Raw genomic sequence first — 19,646 nt, forward strand, 5'->3', positions numbered from 1 at the left:
CATAGCTTACTACCCCCCAACCCGGCCCCTCCCCGCCCCACCCCACCGCCCCACAGCACTCCCTGCAGGAGCCGCTACTGGAACACTGCATAGAATGGCCCAGTGGGTGAATAATATCGGGTTGGAAAGCTGCCCCAAACGATCGCCCCAGTCGTTAGACTATTTGCAAGCATTCATCCCATCACCTTTTGGGCGTTCGATTACCAATAGTATGTCTGCTACTCCCTTTGTTTGTGAATTCCAAAATGTAGGAATTTTGCATGTATTCAAGGAGTAGTTCTATGGGTGTAGATTTACTGCTTTTTTTGGTAAACCAGTCGCTATATTCATTTAAGCTCCTGATCCAAAAAATGAACAAGTTAAAACATCTTAGTGAAATGAGAACGACAAAAAAAACAACACAGACACAGCAGACCAGACTCAGGCCCCCAGACCCAACTGCAAGAATGCATTTAATTGGGGGTGTCACACCCCAAATTCCGCCCCTAAAGCTACACCCCTGTGCATTTTAGATAGGGAAACACCTACACTGACAGCCATAGATGAGCACAGAAACTGAAACAGAAAAAAATATAGGAGAGAGTCATGGCCACAGGAAGACACATCCACTGAGAATGGGACATTTTTATGTATTCAATGAAAATGGTGCTTGGACGAAAGAGAGAGAAACACGCACGCAGATATGTGTATAATACACTCAGCAGACTTACACATAAGATCGACAACATTGAGCGCCAAGAAGCCGTGGTGCTAGCAGGGTTGTGCTATATAAATACCACCAACATAACTGATTTATATTACATTTCACTGCCTCACAAAGCTCTCACATCTCTTTTATTGGTCACAATAATACTCCCCATGCTGCTTATTAAAAATAATTCAAAGCAGGTACCAGGGCCTTTACATCTGCTTGGGGTGACTTCCAAACTCCTTTAACAGAGCCTATGTTCATTCAGCTGTCAGTGTGGCTTCCTCCTGAGCTGGGCTTGCTCTACCGTTCCCTCTGGGTCTCCCGACTTGGCATCACTGGCCCAGCATTGGAAGATGCCAAGACAGGTGGAGCCGTGACAGTCTCTAAAGGCCGCGGGGGATGAGCGATGGGCAGCGGCCCCACCCCCCCCTCCTTCAGCCCCCGATGGTGCAGCTGCTGCTGATGGATGCCCGCTCCCTGGCTTGGGATTGTTCCAAAGGCGGACTGGCCTATTAGGAAAGGGGGGGATCCTGACAGGAGATGTGGTCTTGTTGATAATAGTTGACTGGGGAACTAGGAGACTCGAGTTCTAATCCCGACTTCACCACTTCACAGTCAGTGTGGTCCTGGGCGAATTATTCATCTTCATGTGCTCCGGTCCATTTTTTTTGCAAACGTGAAGAGTGTTTTTAGAAACTGAAATAATAACGCCAACGTTGCCCTGGCACCTCAGAGGTAGGCCCGTCTGGAATTACACATTTCTCTATATTCCACCGCTGGCCTGCGCTGGTCACGGTTCCACACGTCCCAGCCGCACAGGCCTGGGTTCAGGCAGTCTGGGCCCCAGGCCCATATAAATCTGTATCACGCCAATGCAGCGTAGGCTCGGCTGTCAGTGGGTGCCCCGAGTGGGCAGAGCTCCGGGCGCGCTGCCAGGCGTGAGCAATCGATTTGAGCGTGGCTCTCCACTCTGAGCTTTCTCACACGATCTACCTCCTCCATCCCTTCTCCAGATGTTTATCCCAGGGGAAGGGAGCGACCAGAGGGCCGCTGGAACGCGCACAGGATACCTCGAGCAAGGGCACCTCTCTGCTGTTGCAATAGAAATCTACTGTCAGACGTGACTTGTCGCAACGTCGATTTCTGGGCCTACTTGGCGACATTAAGGGGCATATCAACAACAACCGGCGATAATTATCGCTAAGCGCACTTAGCGCCAGGATAATTATCGCCGGCTAGCGTTGATTTTTATCGCTGAGATAGCGTGCTATTAGCAACGCTTATCTCAATAGCGATAAAAATCCTCACGCTAAGTGGCTAACGTGAGATTATTGCTGGAAACCCAGCGATAATCTCACGTTAGCTTGTTGATAGGGACAGACAAACTTAGCCATGATATCCTACTACCATAGGATATCATGGCTAAGTCAGAAAAATACCAGACGTAAAAAAGCAGCGTTAACCGCGGTTAGTGCTGCTTTTTTTGTCTCTAACAGGGTTAGCGATATTCTTGATAATAGGAGAAATGTCGCTTAGCGACATTTCTCCTATTATTTTACTCTGGAACGCCCCATTTGCATCTCATTAGAGATGCAAGGGGAAGCGAAGAGTAAAAGGATGCTAACATGCAAATTTGCATGTTAGCACCCTGTTGTTGATAGGGTGCTAGTTTTATCTCTGCTTTTTTGGCTTTTAAAGCCAAAAAAGCAGAGATAAAGCCCTTGTTGATATGCCCCCTAGTGTTATCTAAAAGGGAGCACTGGTGTGGAAAGCATGTGCATATTTCTCACGCTTCGTTACGTCCATTTGACTATGATTTGTTTTTAATTGTGACAGAGAGTGATGAGAAATCTTTAAATCTCTGCAAAATACGTTTTAGCCTGGACAAGGCAGCATGTGTTTTTGAAACCAGAGCTATCACAGTACTCAGCTGGGCCCTAGCTGTCCAAAGCCAGAATCCACACACAGCTCCAGGCTTTTCCCAGGCAAGGAGGCTGGATAGGAGTCCTGGTTAGTGACCGTCGGAGTAAGGAGGTCGCCATCCGTCCCAGTGCTAGCTGGGAAATGGGCGTCACTGCAACTGGTTTTGTACCAAACAAAGCCGCAGTTGGAGTGCAGTGGGAACCTCATTTATTTATGTATCCATGCATTTTTATATAGCGCAAACTTTACCCAGAGGTGTCGGAGCGCTTTACAATAGAGTGAAGTAAATTATAGAAGGAATGAGACTAACACGGAAGTAGGTAAAAGTACTTAAAGGTACTTGTGGTGAAAGTTACATATCAACAATACATTCAAGATGATAAAATACGAAAAGATGACGCAATTAGGGTAATACAAGTACAGAATACATATTTTCAGAATTGAGTTTTTCTGAGTATTAAGTGGCAATCAGGGTCATGACCTGGAATGAGGTGAATTAATCATAGACGTAACTTTGGAAGAGAAGAGTTTTAAGATCTGATAGCCCTAAGCCCGGGTGCCACTGCACCTGCTGCATTATTGATAGCTAAGCCTCCCCACCACCACTTACCCAGCAATATCAGTGTTTGGTACCAGGGACTAGCATACTTTTGATTGCCCTTGTTATCCAATGCTGTCTTAGCTTCCTCAGCAGGTCATAGCGGGCACGGGGCGTTTCCCCGGTGGCACCCCAGGGTGGGGGCTGGTTTTGGGCCCCTGGGGAGCCGCTTTTGTGACAGACACCGACAGAGAGCTGCAATATCGGCCCTGTAACAAAATCATCCGAAACCGGCCCTGGCAAACAGTTCGGCCGCACCCCCAACGCCCCTGGGGGGAGGGGGGGGGGGCTGCCGAGCACTTTCCCAGGGTCGGTTTTGGTTCTCAGTCCAGTCCTGTTCCTCTCACCTTATCACAAAACACTTTTGGTGGGAGCCATTACTTGACCATAATGGCAGGCAATCAGTGCAGTGTTTAGTGCAAACACCTTGCACCATATTATCACGAGAGTGGATTTGTGTAGGGCGAGAAGGATTGTGCATATTGACGCAGATAGACTGCAGTAAGGGTACAACGATGATTCTACAGCATAACACCATCACAAAAACACAATATCAAATTACAATAACAACATAATTACACCAGTGGCGTAACAAAACTTTAGGGCCCCCACCCTGCAGGGAATGGTGAGGAGGCCCCGCAACAGTGCGTATCCCTCCCAGTCGGCAACCACCCTGTAGAAATGCTTCACCTTTGCTGCCTGTATCCACATGACATCAGCAGGAGTTTCCATGATGCGTTTAGTGTCAAAGAGAAAAAAGTTATCCTTGTGGGTTGAGCATGTGCTACATACATTCACACTAAAAATAGAGCCGGGTTCATACTTTTCATTCTAATGCTATTAATAATATTTTTATTAACAAGATATAACTTTGGGGGCTGAGTGAATGTTCTCCTCACTGACGCCTAAATAGGGGAGTAGGTTTGTGAGGGATGTGCAGATGCAAATTAAATCTAGTTACCAAACGGTGAAGATTAAGTAAAGCATATATCTATTTTGGCAGAGCAAGTTAATCTACAATACATTTGCAAAGCTCCCATTCTATGAGAATGACAGTTCCCCTTTGCATTTAATGCCTTATTCTGTGTGCCCAGGTGTAGCACCAGTTTTTCTGTGACTTAATGTGTGCCCACTGAAGTTTAGTTCTAGGGACACCAATGATAGTCTGGCTAGTGATATTTTAAACATTACATATAATAAAGCACCTAGAGAACATAATGCAGATGTATGTAATGGCCACGCAAGCATGGGTAATATGGGTAATTGCTGTTTTGGGTAATAGGCAGAGACACTGGAGTTATGCGATTCTGCGGCTACGTCGTTTTCAACATTATTATGCATTTGCTTCATAACTCATCATTTGCTGCATAAGCTACAGATTTGAGCAAAGCAAAAAGTTTTTCTAATTCAAAAGGATCAAAAGTTACCAGGATTGAAGTGACGTGTTGCCGTGCAGTAGAAAGCCCTATGCAAAAGTTGACCCGCCACATTTCTGTTACTTTTGACTATATTTGCATGTTAAACTGGTACATATTATGTCAACCTGTTGCCCAGGCAGTTTAACTTGTTAAAAAATGGAAACATTATGAAGTAATACTATCACAAAATTTGACACCTAATGTCACATATTTTGCCTTTGTCTTGCCACATAATGTAATCAACCCTGCCTCATTATTTGGTCCTTCCATGCTGCATAATCCTAATGGCCCTGGTAAAAAAAAAAAATACTTGTTGAGGGGGTTCCCATTCACTGTAAGAGATGCACTCACTTTTTCAATGCATCTCATTGGATTAAAATGAATCACATGTCCCTACAGAACTTCCCCTTAGTTTAATGCATATGCAGGGGACACCATGCCTACATTTAACTATGTCGAACAGGGCTACCAAGTTTAAGTCAGCTTATGTGGGACATTTCATTATATACAGCAGCTACTGTGTGCCATTTTCAGGCCTCACGTGTGACACTCTGACTGACACCTTAGCAAACCCTTTGTCTTTGCACCAAGCAGATAATTTTTAAGCACACATAGCAGGAATTTCCCCTGATGCACGTTCAAGGACCCTTTGGGGGTAACTTACCATTATTATGTCAGGAATTTTCCCTAGGAATACAAACTGACATCATTTGGACCTCTCACAATACAATGACTCCCCTTTTCATCAATAATTTCCTTATGACCACCTGCCACTAGGATCACCTGCCCAATAACATTATGTGCTTGGTTCCCTTTCTCTCAGCCCCTTAGACACTTCCTTTGTGTCACTGACTACCTTGTTATACACAAGGATTTTTTTTATTTTGCAAACTAAAATAACCAAAGTTGCTTTGCATTCCTGCTGTGGGAGCTATAAGTATGAAAACACAAACATAATTTGTGGAAATAATGAAGAAAAGGCTGCCATGCTCCATATGTGTACAAGAAAAATCAATTATACCATATATGTTGACCTTGCATTTTTCAATGTCAGCTTTTAATAGGTAATGCATTGCATTCTGGTACGTGTAGTCCTGTATGTAATGAGAAAAGCAAAATAACAAGAACCAGGTTTAAAAAACCAAGAGAAAGGATGCGATCTCTGCTTTAGGATCTTGCAACTTAATGTGTTTATTTAAATGTTGAATTCACAGATTTTTTAAAGATAACACAGAGGCTTTACTTTAGTTAAATTAACCATAATATATGATGCACCTGTAAATATTTCAGTAAAGCTGGTCACTTTCGTTTTTCAATTGCTGTGCTTTTATTGGCATATTCTTGTATATTATTTTTAAACTATATGTAGAGCATATTGCTTTTAACATTGGCCTAAGCGATACCAAAGGGGATGATGGACGGAGCGTTTGACCAAATCAAACACTCACCCTCAGTCAACGGATCTGGGTTTAATCCATCATCATTCTTTAGCTCACTCCACCACTCCAGTTCAGACATGGCCATATGCAAATCAGTCTGACCCTGTGCCTCATGGGAACAGTCCAGCCCGAACTGCCAAGCCATGTCTTCCCTGTACAGGAAACAAGCATCCTGGGACCTGTTTCGGGTTCATAACCCTCATCAGCCAGGCTATCTTGAATCCAGTGGCAAAGTGAGCAAGGGACCCACATCTGGGCATAATCTGCCAATTCAGGGCGAACAAGCGATACCAAGGGGGATGATGGACGGAGTGTTAGACCTGGCGATTTCTGGTTGGCTAAGGCTTGCGCCAAAGTCAGGCAGAAACCACCACTCTAGTCAGGGCAAGGAAGTTACACGCCAAAGATAACCCCTGCTCACCCCCTTGGTAGCTTGGCACGAGCAGTCAGGCTTATCTCTGAGGCGATGTGTAAAGCGTTTGCGCGCGCACCCAGCAACAACACCCAAGGCCCACCACAAAGGAAACTCCACACAAGGTATTCTATAAAAATAGCCTTTGTATTATACACAACACATTAGATAAAAACACACACTTTACAATGTGCCAACAGGCACGGGCAGAATTTACAAGGGATATGTACAAGACAGGGCCACCTGGACCACTGTCAGGAATTAGCACTTTTTGGAACGTAACACAAAAATATATAAGATCACTGTAGCACAAAAATAATATGTATAGCACACAACCAGTACTTACTGGTAACAAGAAAGTATCACCTACGCAACCCTAACCACTTTAGGAGAATACTGCGCAGGGAACTAGAACCTCACTAGCACCACCTGTACTAGGAGAAAGCAAACAACCACCTACGTATCACAATACCTGTAGGGGTAATAGGACGTTACACATGATGCATCACATTCAGAGGTGTAGGGAAGGAAAACACATGATGCATAAAAACATTCAGCGGTGTAAGAACAAGGCACATGATGCATCAACACACATTCAGAGGTGCAGGTAGGGACAACAGCGCAAAACTCCACATGAGCCACCACCTGTGGCAGTCCCTGGGCCAACTGGCCTGGAAGGGGCTAGGACGCCCTGCGTTCAGTCAAGCCGCGCCAGCTGCGCCAGCCAGAATGTAAATTATCCCCACCTAAACGTTGCAGCTGCCCACTAAGTGCTGGGCAGCTGTAAGACAATGTTACTGGGGCCCACGTTGGAGCCTCACCGACTCTGGGCAGGACTAATGCCCCCAAAGCAACGTAGGAGCCACGCGGGCTCAAGACCACCAGAAATGCCCCCTAGAGCCTCCCTGGGCTCTGAAGCAATGTGCCCCCTTGGGACCGGCAATGCGCTCGACGTTGGAGCGGCCCGCTGCCTCCCGGGGCCGCTCTAATTAGTACAGAATGCCCCCGTACCATGGAGCCCTCTAGGCTCGACAGTAATGCGCCCAAAAACCGTTGGAGCCTCTTGGGGGCTCAAGAACACTGCCCCCTTCGTGAGAGCGACCTCGCGCTCTTGACTAACACTGCTGACCCGTTGGAGCGGCCTCTGTAAAGCGGGGCCGCTCTGCTTCTGCCTCTCCCCACCCGGACTCCCTTTTGGCACTCACCGGCTGGGGGAGAGGTGGCGAAGTCCGGACTCGGTCTGTGGGGCTCGTCCCTCGCGGACTTCACCCGGGCACTTCTCGTCCTTCTCTCCTCTTCGGGGAAGCACGGGGTAGGCTCCCGTCCGCTTCCCTGGATCGCAACGCGGCTCCCTTCTCTCTCGCGGTCAGGATCCCAGGAGCGCGGGGTAGGCTCCCGTCTGCTTCCTGCTTCAAAGTCCCGCCCCCGTCCTAACGAAGGCTGCCTGACTTCCGGGCTTCCCCGGACCGGGCTGCAGCGGTGATATAAAACTTCAGCAATAAGAGGGGTAGGCTCCCTCGTCATAGGAGCTAAACGGCGGGGTGGGCACCCGCCGCGATATACCACAAATAAGCGGGGTGGCACCCGCCAACGGCAAGGACAGGGCAAATGCCGGGTGGGCACCGCTTCTTGAAATAAAGCGCTCACAGCGCTATAAAAGCCCAACCAGCGCGCCCAGCGCTATAAAGTCCAGAAAGCGCTCCCAGGCGCTATAAGCAACGTCCAGCAACCAAAAGTTCCTTCAAAGAGCAGGGGGGCAAAGGCTGGGCCCAGAGCCAGCTCACAGGGCCCTCCAGCAGGGAGGCAGTCCCCAGTGGCGGTCTCTCCTGGCGCCCAGCAGCAGCAGGCCCCCCCTCAAGTGGATCCTGGAAGAGAACACCTTGTAAGGGGACACAGCCCCTTTTTATACAGTACAAGGCTTTGTCTAAGGTGCAGGGAAGGGGCGAACCAGTTCCAACAGGTTCCTGAGCACTTTGTTTTGCTCAGCCCCTCTCCCTATTCACTGGCAGGGCTAGGGTCATTAGACGCACCACAGGGGCCGGCGCCAGCATTGTGTGGGGAAAGCCCTGTCCTATTCAGGACCCAGGTATACTCCTCCCCAGCCATCAGCATGCTAACTCCCCATTCACCACTGGGTGACTCCTCCTGACTCTGGGGATTTCCCTAGTCCGTCACATGACCTCCACCAGCCAATCGCCAGACAAGCCACACATTTCATACTGCACACTGAAGTGCCCACTTCTAGAAGTGGCACTTCCACACTAGGTACATGCACGCCGCACACATCATCGCGCAGCATTCACTCACACGAGTCTGCACATACCAAACACGGGCCTGCACACCCCACGCATCAGGAACTACCAGGACACATACATTCCCCCATGCATTCCTATGGGAGGGCAGGCCAACCTCACAACACGCACGCACTTTACCCTGGGACACAGCGGTAAAGTGCGCAGAAACCCAAAAATCACTAAACCAAGTCATCAATGAAAAGCAAAAAGTCTCGGGGTGAACCTGCCAGAAGGGCCAAGTCCAACACAACCCCCTTCCAGCCAAAACGCAGGGTAGACCAATCACCACAGTGATGGTCTTCCCTGCTTGGGGCGATAAAACACGGACGCAGGCCCGCAACGGCAGGGACACTCTCCGGTTTTATGCCACTCTGAACTCACACGGTTTCCTCTGAAAAAACTCGGCGGACCAACTGGGCTACCCCCCGGGTACTCCTCAGCTGTCCGTGGCCAGGACCAGGCCCTAGACCACCTAGGCGCCACTGGTCCTTGCCTAACCACAGAGTGGGGGGTAGTAACCCCTGGCACATAGCAGCCATTCTCCACTCTACCCCTCATCAGGGCAGTTCTAAACTGCCACTGATCTTCCAGCCTAGGGTCTGTACCCTCAAGCTGACCAAACGTCACGGGTGAGGCTCTCCTCCCCCTACCTCTTCTCCTAGGGTTCCGCCCTCTCGTCCTCTGAGAGGCGACCCCGTAACATAACTCACCAACCAGCTCAGGACCCTTCCCTGAGAACTGGTCTCCCAACCTAGGGTTTAACCCCTCAGGTTGCACCGGGGTCAGAGGTGGGCTCTCCCACCCTCTGCACCCCCTTCCAGAGTCCTGCTCCCTACCAACTGGGGCGGTACCTCTGGAAGAAGAACCGGTCAGGACACTTGTTACAGTAGTCCTACCCTTCAGGTCAGGCTGCTCCTGAACCTGGCCTTCCAACCTCTGGTCTAAAACCTTCGGTGGAATACTTGCCTGGCGCTCCATAACTTCTGGGGATTTACACACCATCCCCCTGAGGCTGACACATGACCCATGTGTCGTGTGACTGTCTGTCTGGCGCAGATCTCCCGTCCCCTGTCCACCTGACAGTGCGCGAAGATCCCCCAGAACAGAAGTGGCGCCACCCGGGTCCCCCCAAGAAGATCTAGCCCAACTGGCTAGTCCCTGGTCCACTGGTGTATCCACTGGGAAACTCATCCCCCAACCACTCCTCACGCTGGACTCCTGTACCCTCCCTACCGGAGCGGTACTGCCAGACTCTAGAACCACAGGAGCCCTGCTTACAGGCGCCCCAGGTCCTCTACTCACTAGGTGATCCTCCTCAAATGGGCTAACAGGACAGCCTAGGTCCCCAACTTGGTGTTCCCTCATGAAACCATCCAAGTCCTGAGGCAGGGTTTCGTACGTCTGGGGACCCTCGGTCACCCACTTACTCCCGCTCCACTGAGCCAGGCCGTAAGGCCCTACACCCTCCTCGCTATCCTGGGACCTAGCTGGGCTACACGGAGCCTCTTCCACCACGCTGGACTGGGAGCTACTTGAGTCACTAGTGTGGGAAGAACTATCCCATTCCTCATCATAACTGGGGGCCCCTTCCCATCGGTCTGCTTCCTTTGCAAGTTTCCATGGATCAGTGCACCCCCATGCTAACAGGTGTTGGCACAACTCGGGATAAAAACTACTGGATAGCTGCTCTTTTATAACCAGATCATACAGCTCGTAATAATCCTCTTTCGTGCTAACCATTACCCAATCAAACAGTGCATCATCGCATTCCTCCACAAACTTCTCCCAAGACTGGTGAGGCAGCTTCTTCCTGCCCCTGAATTTCAACCTACATTCCTCCTCTCGGGAACTAGGTACCATACTGGGGGAACTGGGAATGGGACTCTCTGCACTGGTCTCTCTATTGCTGCCACCACTGGACTCAACCCTCCCTGGGGAGCCCAGAAAACTAAGACTGTGCGCAGGGGATAGTCTACTCTCCAGCGCTAATCTCTCCCTGGCGAAGGCCCTCTCAGCCTCCGCCATCCTCTCCTGCGCTAAGACCCTCTCGGTCTCCAGCTTTTTCTCTTCTATAGTCAGCTGCGCCATCCCCCGGGCATGCTCTAACCTGAGCTTCTCCATGGCCAGCTGATGCTCCCTCTCTTCCCTCCTATCTACCCACTCCTCTGGGGACAGGGAAAGGGATGGGGTGCTGCTCCTGACACTGGACCCAGCAAGGGACTCCCTATCTATGGGGTCTTCACTCTCTACTGGCGTCCCTGTCAGGTAACCTTCCTCCTCCTCAGATTCCTCAGGGCTCCCCTCAGACCCACCACCCTCTCGGCGTGCGGCCCGGGCCCTGTCTTCCTCGCTGCGCTCTCGCTCCCACTCAACCTTTTGCCAAGTGATCAGGTTGTCCCTCAGTTTGGACTGGGTATCTGACTCACCCACCTCTATGTCCCTCTCTTCACAGAACCTTACCAACTCCAACCTACTGTATCTAAACAGACCACAGAAATTAAAAGCAGGCTCCATTTTGGCGGACGTTCCTGAGAAGAGGTTAACACAAGGAACCTGAGTGTCTGAGCTAGCACAGGAGTACATGATTCACAAAAGGTTTCAGTGAGCTCTCTATCCTGGAGAACTCACACTCACTGTCTAGTGCCACACACACCATCCCCACACAACCCTCCCCTCGGACTGGTAAGGCAGTTTCTACCACCCCTGATCCCTCAACCTGACCACCACGTGACACAGGTACCAACTCTGGGCGCAGGGCGGGGGACAAATGTACTGGACACAATTACACAATGATACCTTCAGGAGAAGAAATAAAGGAACTTCAAAACAATAATCCCTAAAATGTGATTTATCTAATGCAGAGTTTTGTGGTGTAGCCAGTCGCTGCTGCAGTACAGCGCAAACGCAAGTCCAAATCCCACCACTGATCACCAATGTTAGAAATGGGGATTTCTGGTTGGCTAAGGCTTGCGCCAAAGTCAGGCAGAAACCACCACTCTAGTCAGGGCAAGGAAGTTACACGCCAAAGATAACCCCTGCTCACCCCCTTGGTAGCTTGGCACGAGCAGTCAGGCTTATCTCTGAGGCGATGTGTAAAGCGTTTGCGCGCGCACCCAGCAACAACACCCAAGGCCCACCACAAAGGAAACTCCACACAAGGTATTCTATAAAAATAGCCTTTGTATTATACACAACACATTAGATAAAAACACACACTTTACAATGTGCCAACAGGCACGGGCAGAATTTACAAGGGATATGTACAAGACAGGGCCACCTGGACCACTGTCAGGAATTAGCACTTTTTGGAACGTAACACAAAAATATATAAGATCTCTGTAGCACAAAAATAATATGTATAGCACTCAACCAGTACTTACTGGTAACAAGAAAGTATCACCTACGCAACCCTAACCACTTTAGGAGAATACTGCGCAGGGAACTAGAACCTCACTAGCACCACCTGTACTAGGAGAAAGCAAACAACCACCTACGTATCACAATACCTGTAGGGGTAATAGGACGTTACACATGATGCATCACATTCAGAGGTGTAGGGAAGGAAAACACATGATGCATAAAAACATTCAGCGGTGTAAGAACAAGGCACATGATGCATCAACACACATTCAGAGGTGCAGGTAGGGACAACAGCGCAAAACTCCACATGAGCCACCACCTGTGGCAGTCCCTGGGCCAACTGGCCTGGAAGGGGCTAGGACGCCCTGCGTTCAGTCAAGCCGCGCCAGCTGCGCCAGCCAGAATGTAAATTATCCCCACCTAAACGTTGCAGCTGCCCACTAAGTGCTGGGCAGCTGTAAGACAATGTTACTGGGGCCCACGTTGGAGCCTCACCGACTCTGGGCAGGACTAATGCCCCCAAAGCAACGTAGGAGCCACGCGGGCTCAAGACCACCAGAAATGCCCCCTAGAGCCTCCCTGGGCTCTGAAGCAATGTGCCCCCTTGGGAGCGGCAATGCGCTCGACGTTGGAGCGGCCCGCTGCCTCCCGGGGCCGCTCTAATTAGTACAGAATGCCCCCGTACGATGGAGCCCTCTAGGCTCGACAGTAATGCGCCCAAAAACCGTTGGAGCCTCTTGGGGGCTCAAGAACACTGCCCCCTTCGTGAGAGCGACCTCGCGCTCTTGACTAACACTGCTGACCCGTTGGAGCAGCCTCTGTAAAGCGGGGCCGCTCTGCTTCTGCCTCTCCCCACCCGGACTCCCTTTTGGCACTCACCGGCTGGGGGAGAGGTGGCGAAGTCCGGACTCGGTCTGCGGGGCTCGTCCCTCGCGGACTTCACCCGGGCACTTCTCGTCCTTCTCTCCTCTTCGGGGAAGCACGGGGTAGGCTCCCGTCCGCTTCCCTGGATCGCAACGCGGCTCCCTTCTCTCTCGCGGTCAGGATCCCAGGAGCGCGGGGTAGGCTCCCGTCTGCTTCCTGCTTCAAAGTCCCGCCCCCGTCCTAACGAAGGCTGCCTGACTTCCGGGCTTCCCCGGACCGGGCTGCAGCGGTGATATAAAACTTCAGCAATAAGAGGGGTAGGCTCCCTCGTCATAGGAGCTAAACGGCGGGGTGGGCACCCGCCGCGATATACCACAAATAAGCGGGGTGGCACCCGCCAACGGCAAGGGCAGGGCAAACGCCGGGTGGGCACCGGCTTCTTGAAATAAAGCGCTCACAGCGCTATAAAAGCCCAACCAGCGCGCCCAGCGCTATAAAGTCCAGAAAGCGCTCCCAGGCGCTATAAGCAACGTCCAGCAACCAAAAGTTCCTTCAAAGAGCAGGGGGGCAAAGGCTGGGCCCAGAGCCAGCTCACAGGGCCCTCCAGCAGGGAGGCAGTCCCCAGTGGTGGTCTCTCCTGGCGCCCAGCAGCAGCAGGCCCCCCCTCAAGTGGATCCTGGAAGAGAACACCTTGTAAGGGGACACAGCCCCTTTTTATACAGTACAAGGCTTTGTCTAAGGTGCAGGGAAGGGGCGAACCAGTTCCAACAGGTTCCTGAGCACTTTGTTTTGCTCAGCCCCTCTCCCTATTCACTGGCAGGGCTAGGGTCATTAGACGCACCACAGGGGCCGGCGCCAGCATTGTGTGGGGAAAGCCCTGTCCTATTCAGGACCCAGGTATACTCCTCCCCAGCCATCAGCATGCTAACTCCCCATTCACTACTGTTTGACTCCTCCTGACTCTGGGGATTTCCCTAGTCCGTCACATGACCTCCACCAGCCAATCGCCAGACAAGCCACACATTTCATACTGCACACTGAAGTGCCCACTTCTAGAAGTGGCACTTCCACACTAGGTACATGCACGCCGCACACATCATCGCGCAGCATTCACTCACACGAGTCTGCACATACCAAACACGGGCCTGCACACCCCACGCATCAGGAACTACCAGGACACATACATTCCCCCATGCATTCCTATGGGAGGGCAGGCCAACCTCACAACACGCACGCACTTTACCCTGGGACACAGCGGTAAAGTGCGCAGAAACCCAAAAATCACTAAACCAAGTCATCAATGAAAAGCAAAAAGTCTCGGGGGTGAACCTGCCAGAAGGGCCAAGTCCAACACGGAGCGTTTGAGCAAATCAAACACTCACCCCCAGTCAACGGATCTGGGTTTAATCCATCATCATTCTTTAGCTCACTCTACCACCCCAGTTCATACATGGTCATATGGAAATCAGTCTGACCCTGTGCCTCATGGGAACAGTCCAGCCTGAACTGCCAAGCCATGTCTTCCCTGGACCAGAATAAAGCATTCTGGGACCGGTTTCGGACTCATAACCTCATCAGCCAGGCTATCTTGAATCCAGTGGCAAAGTGAGCAAGGGACCCACATCTGGGCATACCCTGCCAACTTAGGGCGAACAAAGCGATACCAAAGGGGATGACGGGTGGAGCGTTTGAGCAAATCAAACACTCACCCCAGTCAACGGATCTGGGTTTAATTCATCATCATTCTTTAGCTCACTCCACCACCCCAGTTCCGACATGGCCATATGCAAATCAGTCTGACCCTGTGCCTCATGGGAACAGTTCATCCAGAACTGCCAAGCCATGTCTTCCCTGGACCGGAAACAAGCATCCTGGGACCGGTTTCGGGTTCATAACCCTCATCAGCCAGGCTATCTTGAATCCAGTGGCAAAGTGAGCAAGGGACCCACGTCTGGGCATACTCTGCCAACTTAGGGCGAACAAAGCGATACCAAAGGGGATGATGGACGGAGCGTTTGAGCAAATCAAACACTCACCCCCAGTCAATGGATCTGGGTTTAATCCATCATCATTCTTTAGCTCACTCCACCACCCCAGTTCAGACATGGCCATATGCAAATCAGTCTGACCCTGTACCTCATGGGAACACTCCAGCCCGAACTGCCAAGCCATGTCTTCCCTGGACCGGAAACAAGCATCCTGGGACCGGTTTCGGGTTCACAACCCTCATCAGCCAGGCTATCATGAATCCAGTGGCAAAGTGAGCAAGGGACCCACGTCTGAGCTTACCCTGCCAACTTAGGGGGAACAAAGCGATACCAAAGGGGATGATGGACGGAGCGTTTGAGCAAATCAAACACTCACTCCCAGTCAACGGATCTGGGTTTAATCCATCATCATTCTTTATCTCACTCCACCACTCCAGTTCAGACCAGGCCATATGCAAATCAGTCTGACCCTGTGCCTCATGGGAACAGTCCAGCCCGAACTGTCAAGCCATGTCTTCCCTGGACCGGAACCAAGCATGGATTTAGGCCCAGATCTCTGTACTGGGGTGAATGTATGACATTGTTCTGCATTCTGTCCATCAATAGTTCTTTTTGCATTTGTCACCCCGAGTGGGACGGGTATGCTCAGACGTGAGTCCCGTGCTCTCCATGTCACTGGAATCAAGCTATCCTGGCTGAAGAGAGGTGAAACCCTGAAACCGGTCCTAGGATGCATGTTTCCAGTCCAGGGAGGACCTGGCCTGGCAGTTTGGGTTGGACTGTTCCCATTGGGCACAGGGTCAAGACTGATTTGCATATGGCTGGGTCCAAACTGGAATGGCATGGTGAGCAAAAAAACAATGGCTTTAGGCCCAGATCTCTGTACTGGGGTGAATGTATGACATTGTTCTGTATTCTGTCCATCAATAGTCCTTTTTGGATTTAACTTTGGCCTTGCACATTATTCAAAGTTATTCAAAGCATGCTCAAGGGAAATAGGAACTCTAGGTTTACATCAGATCCTTTAATGGCAACATTGTGAAATCACCTGCAATCACTAGCATTTTCTGTTCTGGCCTCATGTTTTTCCCCTTATCAGTAAATACTTTAAACAGCTAATGTAAGAAAAACACTTTAGAATGTGTTCTACAGCAGTCCTAATGACCCCTGACTGATAACCTAAGTAAACAAAGACATAAAAGCAATGTTACAATGAATACATATTATTTTATATAAAGTTTTACTGAACAATCGTGTAGGCCTTTGCAGAATCTGAAGAGCTGGCTGGCCTTTTTCTCTGGGAAACCCTACCTCTACTCTAGTAAGTTCTGTGTTGCCTCTTCCCTCTGAAATGTGAAGTGCTTTGTGGAGGACGCTGGCTCTCAGGACCCACCCACCCACTCCTGTAAGGTGCTTGGCAGGCTCACACTGAAAAGAAACAAATAACATATTTTGTTTCTTTTCAGTCTGGGGCCAGCGCTGTGTCAGCGCAAAGCAAGCACCACACTGTGACTGCCGTAGAGAGACATATGCTGCACACACAAGCTGAGGGCGGCCCTTCCTGTCGAGAAAACGGGGAGTAGCCAACATCACTGGAGATGTGGGGGTGTTTGTTACTCCCCTGAATAACACAACAGCACAACAACATACCAACACAATATAGGAGCATAATAACAGTTGCGGAACAACATATACCAACAAACACAATATACTGGCACAATATATTAGTGTAACACAAATCCAATAGAATCAGTTGACAACACAGCCATTAAATTGTGGCTTTGTGCTGTGTTTTGTTAGTTTGCAGTAGTTGTTTTTGTTTTGTTGTTGTGAGCTGATAATATAACTTGTTTTGTGTTGCATTGTGGTGTTATGTTGTTGTAGTAGTTTTTTTGTCTTTCATTTTTGTGGTGTGTTTTATGTGTGCTTGTGTTATGTTGTGTGCTACATGTTTAAAGTGGGCTGTATTGTGTTGCCACTTTGTGTTGTCTAGTGCTGCTAATGTGTTGTGCTTATGTCTGTCCTAACGTGTTGTTATTGTGTTCCATCATTGTCTTGTTGTGATGTGTTGTTTTTATTCTCATTGTATTGCAATTTTGCTGTTACTGTAGTGATTTGTAGCTCTTTCAAAGACTTTAAGTAATGCGATGTAACTTTCCAGCCAAAAACATCTTTCCATTAAAGTTCCTGGTAAAACAATCCTATACCACTGCCAAAACTAGTAAAATATCCTTACCGAGCCACTGGTATTTATTTGAAAATAAGTATCTACTGATACAATAGCAAAGGAAAAGAAGCAGTTAAGAGACAACAAAATGGTGGCAATCCAAAGTGCCTGGCTCTAATGGTTGCAAAGATATTACCTTAAACACAATCCTGTGTTGTTCAACATAACTAAACTACTCTACAACGCAAATCCATGGTGCTAGTTTTCTGAGTATGTCAGAAAAGGCTGGAAATGGGGCATAAGATCTTAGCCAACTCTGGCACAACAGCTTCGGTTTACTTTCAAGTTCCGGCCAGCTCTGCAAGCTCTTACTGCCGAGTCTGGTGACAACTTCATTTATGTGCCCAACTCCTGAAAATGGAAAGTGAATGGAGGACTGGATCTTGTGAATAGGGAGTGTTCAGTCAATGATTTTCAGGGGTCTGCAGCTTTCCCAGAGTGCCCTTGAATTGTGGTTAACAGTTGCAGCTACCGTGTAGAATTTAGGGGTCAGTCTCTGAAACCATGCTGTCAGTGGTTGGCTTATACAGGTGTTCCCATGACACAGGGATCTTTAGGGGGCAGATCTCTCTTTTTAATGGCACACAACAAGTCCCTTATAAAGCCATGTCTTTCTTCTCTTCAGTGACCTGTGGAATATCTCTCAAACAGATGTTCATGTGCGACCTGTTTTCCAGTTCTTCCTGTCTTAGCTAGAGCTCATCATTTTGCTCCTGTAAACCTTGAATTTCCCCCCCCCACACCCATCTTGTGTTGTTCTTATGATCTTTAATCCAGCGCTTTCTTGAGGTCATAAGCTTGTCCCAGAGTCCTTTAAAACATTTGCTGAAGTTTGCTAAGATTGTGCCCACTTCTGATTTGAAGAAAGTGTTGGTGATCTTGACCCTGTCCAGTGGCGATGCATCTGATGCTGATTGTTGAATTTGTGATGACTCCTCGCTCTCAATAAACCACCAAATCAATGCTGTGTCATCCTCCTGCTTCCACATGCTCCACCTGTTGTGGAGGATCTTCAAGTGGATCCCCACATAGACCAGAACCGTCACCCAAGCGCTCATCAGCAGCAAGCTCGACTATATCAACACACTCTATGCCGGCACCTCCTAAAAGCTCCAAAAGAAATAGCAGCGCATTCAGATCATCTCTGCCAGACGTATCTAGGACATCCCCCACCGCAGGCACATCTCTGGTCACCTGAGAGACCTCCACTGGCTCCCGATCAACAAAAGAATCACCTTCAAGCTCCTCACGCACGCCTACAAAGCACTCCACAACATCAGACCCGAATACCTTAACTACCGGCTTTCCTTCTACACACCCAACAGACATCTCCTCTCTGCTCAACTGCCCTGGCCACTATCCCACGGATCCATAAGACCTCGGCTGGAGGACGATCCTTTTCCTTCCTCACTGCGAAGACCTGGAAGTCCCTGCCTCTGCACCTCAGGCCATCACCATTGCTGCCACAATTTAGGAAAGACCTCAAGACCTGGCTCTTTGACTGAATTGCAGACCCCCCCCCCCTCCCAGTACCTTGAGACCCTCATGGGTGATTAGCTGCGCTATAGAAGAACCCTGATTGACTGATTGATGACTGGTGGATTACTGTATCTCTTTGTTTGTTTGTTATAAAAGAGTTCTTTAATGGATGGTTCCCACTTACTTCTGCTTCCTGCCATTATTCTGTATTATTGACTCTATGCCCTCGCCAGGAAGCCTTTAGATGAGTAGCAACCACAGGCTCCTCAGTCATACTCTGCTGCCTTTCCGATGCAGCCCAAGCATGCACATGTTGCAGGGTGAGGCTCTGTGTCTGTTTCTACTTTCCACTTCTAGATGTCACTGCCTGCTGGTGCCAAGATCGCGTGGCACCATCAAAGAAAATTCCTGTACATGCCAACCAAAATCTGAAAGGGTGTATTGACAAAGACCTGGGACTCACAGAGCATTCCAGTCAGGGTTTTCCACGGCACTAGCTAGTGGAACCAGCTCCCTAGTAAATTGAAAATGATTAGCTACTGAAAATGTCATCACTTCTCATCATTGCACTCCTGCCATCCTTTTACTTATTCAACACTATCTTTACTTGGCTTAGGTTGCCATATGGATTGTTGGGGCTTCTCTGATTAACCCCTTTTTTGGTGTACACGCACACAGCATCCTCCTGCCCCTATGGCTAGGTTAGTGCTGTGTACTGCCTATATGTTTTAGTCATTATTACAATTATAATGTGCACATTTACCTCTCACATAGCCTCATTCATCACATCAACAGTCACAGTGAGGTTCCGTGTGAGACGGAACGACACTTTTTGAGTGGTGACGAATATGGATGAGTTTGGTGTCTACGAACCGCAAATGACGAGTATAGTGGGTGTACGCAGTTTCGCTACGCAACCACGTATGGTTCGTCTCATTTTTGGGTTTGTTCAT

Source organism: Triturus cristatus, chromosome 1_2 (genome assembly GCF_964204655.1).
Source record: "Triturus cristatus chromosome 1_2, aTriCri1.1, whole genome shotgun sequence".
Taxonomy (NCBI): domain Eukaryota; kingdom Metazoa; phylum Chordata; class Amphibia; order Caudata; family Salamandridae; genus Triturus; species Triturus cristatus.